Raw genomic sequence first — 13,019 nt, forward strand, 5'->3', positions numbered from 1 at the left:
GTGGTGACGAAAGCTGATGATGCCCAGCTATCAAAAGAGATAGTGTCTGGGGTCTTAAAGGCTTGAAGATAAACAAGCGGCCATCTAGCTCAGAAGCAACAAAGCCCACATGGAAGAAGCATACCAGCCTGTGTGATCGCGTGGTCCCGAAGGGATCAGTTATCAGGCATCAAAGAACAAAAAATCATATCATTGGGTACACACCTCCATGATACGATTGCTGAGGAAAACGGGTGCATAAGCAAATGTGGCGAAGAAAGCTGATGGTGCCTGGCTATCAAAAGAGATAGTGTCTGGGGTCTTAAAGGCGAACAAGCGGCCATCTAGCTCAGAAGCAACAAAGCCCACATGGAAGAAGCACACCAGCCTGTGCGATCACGAGGTGCCAAAGGGATCAGGTATAAGGCATTATCAAAAAATATATATATATATACCATAGTGAATGAGTGGGGAAGTGCAGAGTGGAGACCCAAAGCCCATTTGTTGGCCACTGGAGATCCCCTCACAGAGGGGTCTAGGGGAGGAGATGAGTCAATCAGGGTGCGATATAGCACCGATGAAGAATACAGCTTTCCCTTAGATCATGGATGCTTCCTCCCCCCAACTACCAGGATCCGAATTCTACCTTGCAAGCCTGGATACAGCAGAGGTTGTATACTGGTGCATATAGGAGCTAGAGGCACAAGGAATCCAAGGTGGATGATACCTTCAGAACCAGGGGTGTGAGGGGCGATACTGGGAGAGTAGAGGGTGAGTGGGTTGGAAAGGGGGAACCGTTTACAAGGATCTACATGTGACCTCCTCCCTGAGGGACGGACAGCAGAGAAGGGGGTGAAGGGAGACTCGGCATAGGGCAAGATATGACAAAATAATAATCTAAAATTATCAAGGGCTCATGAGGGATGGGGAGAGGGGAAGGAGGGGGTGAAAAAGGGGACCTGATGCAAAGGGCTTAAGTGGAGAGCAAATGCTTTGAAAATGATTAGGGCAAAGAATGTACAGATATGCTTTATACAATTTATGTATGTATATGTATGGATTGTGATAAGAGTTGTATGAGCACCTAATAAAATGTTAAAAAAAAAAAGAAATATACAACTTTCCTCTAGTTCCTAAATGCTTCCTCTTCCCTTACTATCATGATCCCAATTTTACCTTACAGATCTAGCTAGACCAGAGGATGCACACTGGTACAGATTGGAACTGGAAACACAGGGAATCCACGGCAGATGATCCCTTCAGGACCATTGGTGTGAGTGGTGATACTGGGAGGGTAGAGAGAGAGTGGGTTGGAAAGGGGGAACCAATTATAAGGATCTACATGTGACCTCCTCCCTTGGGGATGAACAACAGAAAAGTGGGTGAAGGGAGACATCGGAGAAGGCAAGATATGACAAAACAATAATTTATAAATTATCAAGGATTCATGAGGGAGGGGGTACTGGGGAGGGAGGGGAGAAATGAGGAGCTGATGCCAGGGGCTTAGGTGGAGAGCAAATGTTTTGAGAATGGTGAGAGCAATGAATGTACAAATGTGCTTTACACAATTGATGTATGTATGGATTATGAAAGGAGCTGTATGAGGCCCTAATGGAATGACTAAAAAAAAAAGTAACAGATAGGTAGAGGCTCTGGTGCCACAGAGGTTAAAGTACTCATCTGAAAACCAAAAGGTCAGTCATTGGAAACCAACAGCCACTCTGGGAGAGAAAGACGTAGCAGTCTCTTTCTGCAAAGAGTGACAGCCTTGGAAACCCTCTGACAGCAGTTCTACTCTGTCCAAAATGTCACTGCATTGGAATGGACTTGATGACAATGTGTTTAGTTGGATATGAGGAAAACAGTGCAAGAAGCAAGAGACAAAGGAACTAAATGAAGCCTCTTAAAACTTCTTCAAAGGACTTTATCTGTAAACGTGAAAAGCATTTTCACAATAGACAAAAAGTGGAAATAACCAAATTGTCCACACCCAGATGAATAGCAAACAAAATGTGGATTATACACACAGTGGAATACTATTCAGCCATAAAGAAAAAAAATAAAATTCTGGTGTATGCCACTACATGGATGAACCTTGAAAACATTTATTATGCTTACTGAAATAAGCCAATCACAAAAGGACAACTCTACGATCTCATTTAGGCGAACAAGACACCAAAGTTTACTAGCAGTTACTAGAGATGGGCAGGTGAGGGAAAGGGAGTCTTTCCTCTGGGAGAACTATGCTTCTGTTGATGATAGTGAAATAATTTGGAAACCAATCTAGTGGTGATAGCTGTACAACATGATAAACATCTGTCAACATCACAAATTATACATTTTTAAATGTTGACTTGGCAAATGCTTTGGCTAATACACACACGAGCATACAAACACTCGGGGACTTCAAGAAAGGGTGTAGAAAAGTAGATTTTAAAGCTAATGGAATTTTCCCATGAACGTTTTGAAGCTCACGATCACACCAACAACAATCGGAGGGCAGGAGAAAGAAGGGTAGGGAGTAGGAAGGTGGCAGAGAGATGACTGGTTAGTTTCTAACAGCATCTGCAGGGATAGGTTCCAGCAGAATGAAGAAGGCAAATGGAAGGGATATTTGTGGAGTCTCTGAGAAATACCAAGGAATTCAGTATGGCTACAGCTAGGAGGTGGGTGACATGGGGGCTGGTGAGAGAGGGGGGAGAGTTGGAGTGAGGATAGGCGCTTACTGGGCAGGATGGGAAGGCATTGAAGGGATTGAGCAGAGAAATTACCTGTTCTGATTTGTAAGGTATCTCCCCAAACCATCGCACTGTGTGTGCTACTGTTGTAGGGTGCGCCAAGTCAATGCCAACCCAATTTTCAACAATAACAAAACAATGGTTTTCACTTCCTCAGAACCATTGTTTTGTCTGACCTCATTGTTGCAGTCACTGTGCCAGTCCATCTGGTGGGCCGTCCTCTTTTTCACTGACCCTCTTTAGCAAGCATGATACAATTCTCCGGGGACTGAGGCCTCGTAATAACATGGCTAACTTATTGAGAGTAAGTCTCTCCGCTCTTGCTTCTATGAAGCATTCTTCCAAGATAGATTTACTTGTTCTTTGGACAGTATGGTACATTCCATATACTTCGCCAACACCATAATTCAAAGGCATCGATTCTTCTTCAGTCTTTTGTATTCGTTGTCCAGTTTCTGCATAGATATGAGGCCACTAAAAATACTATGGCTTTTCGGGTGCACCTTAGTCTTCAAAGTAACATATTTACTTTTCAACACTTTGACAGGGTAGTTTGCAGCAGATTTGCCCAATGCAATCTATTGTTGCTGCTGCTTTCTTCCATGGGAATGAAAAGGATCCAGCCAAGTACAATTAACTCCCTGACAACATCAGTGTTTTCTCCATTTATCATGATGCTGCTTGTCCAGTTCTGAGGATTTTTGTTTTCTTTATGTTGTGCTATGTTATATATTTATTCCTCTGAAAACAAACCTGACCACGAAAGAGGCAGTAGGGATCAAGCCTATCAAGTGTTCTTCTGTAGGACTTACATTACCTGGTTTGTAAATGACATGGGATCCCTACAGTTTTCCATGTGAGCAATTCACTTTAGTACTCTGAAATAAATACCCAGTAAGGGCTTTGCAAAGAACCCTGGTATCACAGTAGGTTACATGTTGAGCTATTAACCACAAGGTCAGCAGTTCAAACCCACCAGTCACTCCAGTGGACAGTCCTACTTGGTCCTATAGAGGATATGTGTTGGAATGGACTTGACGACAGTAAGTTTGTATTGGGTTTGGAAAGGGGATTTTTGTGCAAAAAGAGGGAGGAGACAGGACCCGGGGAGAAAAGAACATGTGGAGCACGCTCAGTCTCCAGAAGGCCTCAGAACACCTGGCTAGACAGAACACAAGGAGGGGACAATCGGGTGGCTTCTGGGAAGCTGGTTAGGGGTAGGGTGGAAATAACTGAACAGGAAGAGGAATTTATTTTTCTCGCTTCCGTCATGCTAGTTTCTACAGAATAACAACTCATTTACATCCTTCAAATGACCATCTGCTTCTAAAACATGTATATTCAGAGCGTGGAGATGATGCAAACTTCTCCAAACAGTTCCTTTCCAGCCCCAGTACTGTGCAGCTCTCCGCAATCAGAACCAGCTGTCCACGCAGGGCAGCAGCCAGCCTCAATCTTGTCAGGAGTCTCCGGGCCATGTGACAGACAGAGAAAGGGCTCCATTTAAATGGCAAGAAGAGCAGCAGCCAGCAGGTCAGCTCACTCATATTAACAAGCTTGGGTAAGAGGTCAAGGAGGCCACAGCTTCTCTTCCCTCTTACACTTGGGACTATGCTCAATCCCCTCTCGTCATATTCTTGGGAAAAGATCTTGTGAAATCCATCATTCAGATGTTCTCTTTCTTAAAGATACACACTGTATTTTTCTGATTAGGGAACAAATACATGTTCAGTAATACACCCCCTCCCCCCGCAAAAGATTTTTTTTTTTAATTCAAGCAATACAAAAACCCACAGAAGAAAATTATAATCACCATTAGCTTACAACCCTGAGAAAAATAAAGTGTCCATTTTGGTTTATGGTAACAACAATAACTAACATTTACCGAATAGTTACTAAGTGCCATGCACAATGATGATCACTTTCATTTTATCTACTTTGCCTTTTGTTTAATGAATTCTCACAAACCCTCAGGCATAAAACCAAACTCGCTGTCATTGAGTCAATTCCAACTCATAGCAAGCCTACAGAACAGTGTAGAACTGCCCCTGTGAGTTTCCAAGTAGACAGCTTCATCTTTCTCCTGAAGAACAGCTGGTGGTTTCAAGGTAGTGGCTTTGAACTGCTGACCTTGTGGTTAGTAGCCCAACTCATAACCACTACCCCACCAGGGCTCCCTACACAAAGACATAGGCACTATTATTGCCTCGTTTTACAGATGAAGAAAACAATGTTTGCTGGAGAATGAAACAATTTGACTCAAATGCCCATATTTAGTCGACATGAGAGGAGCCCTGGTGGCATGGTCTGTTTTGCATTGGGCTGCTAACTGCCAAGATCAACAGTTCAAAACCACCAGCTGTTCCCATAAAGAATTAGACCTGGATACCCACATGGGCAATTCTCTCCGGTCTTATGGGGTCCCTATGAGTCAGAATCAATTTGATAGCAGTGAATTTGGAGTTTGGGGTTTTGGTCCCTCTTAAATATAAATATTTAATTGGTCCCTCTTAAATATAAATATTTTCTCACATTTACTCCATTCTTCCTTGTATAGGATTCCTATTAAAAACATAGTGCATCCACCACTTGTCTGTCAATTTGTCACACTGTGGTCACTTGTGTGATCTATCTCGCTGGTATCTCAAATACCAGCAGGGTCACGCAAAGTGAATGGGTTTCAGCAGGGCTTCCAAACTAAGAGCAGGCTACAAAATGGACTAGGTTATCTGAATCGAATCAGAACAGTGTCAGATATTATGCCATAAGATGAGCCCCTTCCGCTTCCGGTCCCTGGCGTTCCGGGAGCTGCAGGCGTCGGTGCAGACATGGCCAAATCCAAGAACCACACCACGCACAACCAATCCCGGAAATGGCACAGAAACGGCATCAAAAAACCCCGGTCACAACGATACGAATCTCTTAAGGGGGTGGACCCCAAGTTCCTGAGGAACATGCGCTTCGCCAAGAAGCACAACAAGAAGGGCCTGAAGAAAATGCAGACCAACAACGCCAAGGCTGCGGCTGCTCCGCTGAGGCCATCAAGGATCTTGTGAAGCCCACAGAGGTCAAGGCCAAGATCCCAATGGGCGTCAACCGCAAGCTCAGCCGACTGGCCTACATTGCCCACCCCAAGCTTGGCAAGCGGGCTCGGGCACGTATTGCCAAGGGTCTGAGGCTCTGCCGGCCCAAGGCCAAGGCACAAAGCAAGGCTGATGCTCCAGCCAAGGCCACGACTCCAGCAAAAGCTCCCAAAGGCACCCCTGCCCCAGCTCAAGCTCCCAAAGGCCCCCAGGCTCCCACAAAGTAGAGTTCTCTGTGAGGGCGAGAGGGACTGGTGTGAGCCCTGGGCTGCTGCCTGCATGGCGCTGGTGTCTTCTTGTGCTGTTTGTTGTACAAATAAACCCACGTGGTGCTGAAAAAAAAAAAGATGAGCCCCTTCCTCCACTCAAGTACTCCCTCAATGCAGAACACTTTGTTCTATTAAACTGCCATTCCATGATGCTCGCCTTCCTGACACGATTGCTGAAGACAAAGTGGGTGCATAAGAAAATGTGGTGAAGAAAGCTGATGGTGCCCAGCTACCAAAAGATATAGCGTCTGGGGTCTTAAAGGTAAACAAGCGACTATCAAGTTCAGAAGCAACAAAAGCCACGTGGAAGAAGCACACCAGCCTGTGTGGTATCAGGCATCAAAGAACAAAAAAACAGTATCATTGTGAATGAGGAGTGCAGAGTAAGTACCCAAAGCCCATCTATAGGCAACTGGACATCCCCTTATAGAAGGGTCATGGGGGAGGAGATGAGCCAGCCAGGGTGCAGTGTAGCAATGATGAGACATCCAACTTTCCTCTAGTTCTTTAATGCTTCCTCAACCCCACTATCATGATTCCAACTCTACCATACAAATCCGTCTAGACCAGAGGGTGTACACTGGTACAAACAGGAACTGAAAACACAGAGAATGCAGAACAGATGAACCCTCCAGGACCAGTGGTGAGAATGGAGATAGCAGGAGGGTGGAGGGAAGGTGGGGTGGAAAGGGAGAACCCATTAATAGGCTCTACATATAACCCCCTCACTGGGGGACAGACAACAGAAAAGTGGGTGAAGGGAGATGTCGGACAGTGTGAAATATGACAAAATAATAATTTATAAATTGTCAAGGGTTCATGAGGGAGGGGGGAGCAGGGAGGAAGGGGGCAAATGAGGAGCTGTTACCAAGGGCTCAAGTAGAAAGCAAATGTTTTGAGAATGATGATAGCAACAAATGTATAAATGTGCTTGACACATGGATGTATGTATGGATTGTGATAAGAGTTGTACAAGCCCCAATAAAATGATTTTTAAAATTCCACCTTGAAATATAATGCCATCTGTGATAGGATAATATCTATCTGAATTCAAGGAAAACCAATTAATACAACTGTTACTAAAATTCATGCACTAACTACCAAAGCTAATGATGAAGAGATTGAAGAATTCTACCAATGTCATCAGTCTGAAATTAATCAAACAAGCAATCAAGATCCACTGATAATCACTGATGAATGGAATGCAAAAATTGGAAATGAAGAGGAAGGAACGGTAGTTGAAAATATGGTCTTGGTGATAGAAATCAAGCTGGAGATCCCATGATAGAATTTTGCAAGACCAATGACTTCTTCATAGCAAATACCTTTTTTCAACAATGCAAACAGCAAACATACACATGGAGGTCTTCGGCTAGACTATACAAAAATCAAAATGACTACATCTGTGTGAAGAGACAATAGAGAAGCTCAATATCAGCAGCTAAACCCAAGTCAAGGGCTAACTATGGAACAGACCCTAAGTTCAGGGTGAGACTGAAGAAAATTAAAGCAAGTCCACAAGAGCCAAAATATGACCTTGAGTATATCCCACATGGATTTTGAGAATATCTCAAGAACAGATTTGCTGCATTGAACACTAATGACAGATGATCTGATGAGCAGTCTAATGACATCAAGAACATTCATAGTGAAAGCAAAAAGTCATTAAAAAGACAGGAAGGAAAGAAAGAAAAGGACAAAGTGGATGGCAGAAGAGACTATTAAACTGGCTCTTAAGGGTATAGAGTAGCTAAGGCAAACGGAAAGAAATGATGAAATCAAAGAGCTGAACAGAACATTTCAAAAGGCAGCCTAAAAATACATAGTAATTTTTAAAATATGTAAACATGATTTATTAGACTATAAACGTAGCTTCAATACAAGGAAAGTTAGAATACATTTGGCTGTTCATGACTTGGTCTTGGCAAATGCTCAGTGGCTGCATCTGGTCCCTCAGCTGTGCACACACAGCAGGGCTTTGCAGAAGCAGCGGTCCCTGACTGTCAGCATGTGTCGGTGAGCACCTAGGGACACAGCAGTAGCACTCACATCTCTTAAGCTGAAAACATTGGGCACAATTCACCAACACAGATTATGGCTAATACTTCCCTATACTTGTGTTGTGTTAAAAAAGAACTCATTTAGATACAGCAACACAGTTGTTAAAATATACTTTAAGAAAAATAAATATTCTGCAGAATGTATTTACAAGGGTCAATTGTTTTGTCCTCCCACCCCCAAATCATTATAAAATTGTGAATATACAGTTTGATAATCAAGAAGAATATTCTTGGCCATTCGTGTCAGTTCAGCACAGATTCTGAACATTCAGAATCTTTTCTGAAGCATATTTATAAATATGCTAAATTGAACATGTTAATATGCTTAGAAGAAACACCAAAAAAGGAAGTAACAATTATTTTGCTTGGATTTCATGATCCCATTTAAGATAAAAATATACAACATTACATTCCTACCCTATAATTAATGAGGGATGATTTTTCATATTCTTTAACATGCAGGCCTGCCATCCAGTTATTACTTTTAAACACAAAGAACATTTACAATCAGCTATTGCATAAATAAGCACAATGTACAGCCTTTAACAGAGATAGCAATGAGGATGGAGTGTTGGGGCTGCATTAAAAAAAAATTTTAATCATTTTATTAGGGGCTCATACAATTCTTATCACAATCCATACATACATCAATTGTGCAAAGCACATCTGAACATTCATTGCCCTCATCGTTCTCAGAACATTTGCTCTCCACCTAAGCCCCTGGCATCAGCTCCTCATTTCCCCCCCTCCCTCCCTGCTCCCCCTCCCTCATGAACCCTTGATAATTTATAAATTATTATTTTGTCATATCCTGCACTGTCCAACATCTCCTTTCACCCAATTTTCTGTTGTCCGTCCCCAAGGGAGGAGGTCACATGTAGATCCTTGTAATTGGTTCCCCCTTTCCAACGCACTCTCACACCACTGGTCCTGAAGGGATCATATGCCCTGGATTCCCTACATTTCCAGTTCCTATCTGTTCCAGTGTACATCCTCTGGTCTAGCCAGATTTGTAAGGTAAAATTGGGATCATGATAATGGGGGAGGAGGAAGCATTTAGGAACTAGAGGAAAGTTGTATGTTTCATCATTGCTACATCACACCCTGACTGGCTCATCTCCTCCCTGAGACCCTTCTGTAAGGGGATGTCCAGTGGCCTATAAATGGGCTTTTGGTCTCCACTCCGCACTCCCCCCCTTCATTCACTAAGGTAAGATTTTTTGTTCTGTTGATCCCTTTGACACCTCGTGATCGCACAGGCTGGTGTGCTTCTTCCTCAAGTACTTCCTCAGTGCAAGAATACTTTCCTCTATTAAATTGGCATTCTATGATGCTCACCCTCCCGACACAACCCCTGAAGACAAAACAGGTGAATAAGCAAATGTGGTGAAGAAAGCTGATGGTGCCCAGCTATCAAAAGATATAGCATCTGCGGTCCTAGAGGCTTGAAGGTAACCAAGCGGCCATCAGAAGCAACAAAGCCCACATGGAAGAAGCACACCAGCCTGTGCGATCACGAGGCACCAAAGGGATCAGCTACCAGGCATCATCAGAACAAAAAATCATATCATTGTGTGATCACCTCCAGGACACGATCACTAAAGACAAATGGGTGCACAAGCAAATGTGGCGAAGAAAGCTGATGGTGCCCAGCCATAGCGTCTGGGGTCTCAAAGGCTTGAAGGTAAACAAGCAGCCATCTAGCTCAGAAGCAACAAAGTCTGCATTTAAAATTTGAAGAGGTCAATGAAGTGCTGAGGAGACACAGGCATGAAACAGCTGTCTGGGTCTGTGGCAGTGCAGGGGTGTCCTCAGTCCTTCCAAAAGAGAATGCTGCAGTGCCGACAAAAATGTAATGCGTCCCATACTGTTCTTTCATTGGGTAATATTTCTGAAATCCATAATACATCAGTTTCCATTCGATATGACCCTTTTCTGAAAGGATCAAATATCTACAAAACTGCTTTTCACCAAAATGGTACTGACAAAGTTTCTTCCAGAACTGTCTGTCTTCGCTGAGCATGTACAAAGTTGGAGTCACTTGACCTAGCGTTACAATGTCCCATCCATCTGAGAATCTGTATAATATGTTGTTCAGCATGTGTAAAGGAAGATCACTAAGTGTAAGGCCATTGTTCACTTGCTTAGTCATCTGGAGATTCTGTAGCTGTTGTTGCCAGGTGAGGATCATTTCTAATCGGCAAATCCAAATATTGATATTTCCCACCAGCACAGACTTCTAATAAGAATACAAAGTGTAGAACTTAGGTCTTGGATAAGGTCTTTTATTAGGCGAGGATTTTGGTGGTCATGGAGAACTTTTTAATCTAAAATGTTGAAATAATTCTTTTGTGCCACACCACTCAATGAAGTTAATTGGGATTTTGCAATTAGCTGCAGTAGTTTGACCACATAATTGAATCTTTAGATATCTTGAATTGTACTTGAAAAATCCAAGCGATTAAAAGCTTCTCCCAAAGTACATTAGCCATGCCTTTCTCCTGTGCTTTCTTTATGGACACAGACCCATTTTTCATGATAAAAACATTTATGTATTTATGTCATTTCTAAAATGGTTCTTTTTCCTCTTTTTGGATGTATATTCACATTTTTAATTATTAAATATTTCTTCATCTTCATGTTTAAGACAATGTTGTGATTGATTCCATACCGATTCTCACTGTCAAGTTCCTGGCTACAGGATTCACATCTTTTCCGGCCATCTTCCGTTTTAATCCAACTCCATCCAGGAGATCTCCAGTCCTGACCCAAGAACGACATAGTTCTCCTGACAGGCGGCGCCATGTCCCCAGATTCAAAGTAAAATATCATGATATGTGCAAAGACCCAGAGTTGGAAAACCAAAAAGGAAGAGCATGATCAGCATATCTGAAACTAAAAGAACTGAAGAAAAAAACTCCAAGTCTCGAGTTGTAGTATTGAGAGACTCTATGGGCAAAAACTGAATGATGCAGGAAGCATCAAACAACGATGGAAAGAATCTTTTCCACCTTTTCAGGGGGTAGCGTATGAGCAATAACCAAGGGGGCTGAAGGAAGAAGTTCAAGCTCCACTGAAAACATTAGCCAAAAGCAAAACTCCAGCAATGGATGGAATATAAATGGAAAAGTTTCAACAAACTGATGAAGTACTCAAAGTACTCAATGGTGTATGCCAGAAATTTCGGAAGGCAGCTACTTGGCCAATTGACCAGAAGGGACACATATTTTTACCCACTCTGAAGAAAGGTGACCCAACAGAATGCTCAAATTATATAACATTATCATTGATATCAAATACAAGTAAAATTTTACTGAAGATCATCTAAGAACAGTTGTAGCAGTACACTGACAGGGAGTTGCCAGAAGTTTAGGATGGATTCAGAGGACATGGAATAGGGGATAACATTGCTGATGCCACATGGATTTTGGCTAAATGCAGAGAGTACCAGAACGATGTTGCATTTCATTGACTTCGCCAAGGCACTCAGCTGTGTGGTTCAACACCAAACTAGGCATAGCCTTGAGAAAACTAGGAATTCCAGAAGACTTCTTGGTGCTCATTGGAATTGTAGCTGGATCGAGACGCAGCTGTATGAACAGAACAAGGGAACACTGCATGGCTTAAAACCAGAAAAGGTGTATGTCAGGTTGTGTCCTAACACTATATTTATTCAATCGGTGTGCTGAGAAAATCATTAGAGAAGCTGACTTATATGAAGAAGAATGCACCATTAGGATGGGAGGAAAGCTTATTAACAGCCTGAGATACCCAAAGGACACGGATTTGCATGCTGAACGTGAGGACTTGAAGTACTTGCTGATGAAGAACAAGGGCTGTAGCCTTCAGTATGAATTACAACTCAATGTAAGGAAGACCAAAATCCCCACAACTGGACCAATGAATAATAAATGGAGCAAAGATTGAAGTTATCAAGGACTTCGTCTTGTTTGGATCCACAATCAATGCTCATGGAAGCAGTAGTCACAAGATCAAAAGATACACTGCATTAGGTAAATCTGCTGCAGAAGACCTTTTGAAAGTGTCGAAAAGCAAAGATGTTACTTTGAGTGAGGACTGAGGCACACCCAATCCAAGTCATAGTATTTTCAACTGTCTCATATGCATATGAAAGTTGGACACTGAAAAAGGAAGACCAAAGAAAAGGTGATACATTTGAATAACAGTGCTGGCAAAGAATATTTAAAGTATCATGCTTGAACTGTCAAAAAAACAAACAAAACTGTCTTGGAAGACGTATAACAGAATGTTCTCAGAGGCAAGAATGGGGAGACTCTGTCTCATGTACTTTGGACATGATGTCAGAAAAGGTCAGTCCCTGCAGAACAACATCACCCTTGGTAAAGTTGTGGGGCAGGGAAAAAGAGGAAGGCTCTCAACCAGATGGACTGACAAAGCGGCTTCAACATGAACAACTGTGAGGACAGCGTGGCACCAGACAGTGTTTCATTCGATTGCACCTGGGGTCCTTATAGTCAGCACCGATTTGAAGACACCTAACAAGAACAGCTACACACTGCATCTCTAGAGCCACCTTTCGGAGGTCTCCATCTTTTTATCCACCATGTTCCTCTCCTTCCCGCTTTCCTCTTGAGTTTTTGGAAAACTAAGTACATGCGAGGTTAATTTGTAAAGTATAATGGATATCTTTGGGCATTGGGCTTAATTCTCTTATGGAAACCTGGTCAAGAAAGGTCTAGAAATTAACACAAGAAGCATACTTATATTTTAAGTTTCAAATAGCCATTTTAATGAAAGTTAAAAGAAACAGATGTAACTAATTTGAACAATTTATTTTATTTAACTCAATATTCAATGAAATCTGTGAGAACCAGAGCTCGCCGGGCCTGCATTGCTCTTTGGGGTCTC

At 42.5% G+C, this 13,019-nt stretch overlaps 1 protein-coding gene and 1 pseudogene across 2 annotated transcripts in view; both read right to left on the bottom strand.

The window, feature by feature from the left end:
* RALGPS1 (Ral GEF with PH domain and SH3 binding motif 1) overlaps nt 1-13,019 on the bottom strand; it is a 362,265-nt gene that overhangs the window by 240,678 nt on the left and 108,568 nt on the right. The gene's annotated exons all lie outside the window — the stretch shown is intronic.
* On the bottom strand, nt 9,857-10,921 carry LOC142458045 (F-box only protein 25 pseudogene; annotated as a pseudogene).

The sequence above is a fragment of the Tenrec ecaudatus genome, chromosome 10 (genome assembly GCF_050624435.1).
Source record: "Tenrec ecaudatus isolate mTenEca1 chromosome 10, mTenEca1.hap1, whole genome shotgun sequence".
Taxonomy (NCBI): Eukaryota; Metazoa; Chordata; class Mammalia; order Afrosoricida; family Tenrecidae; genus Tenrec; species Tenrec ecaudatus.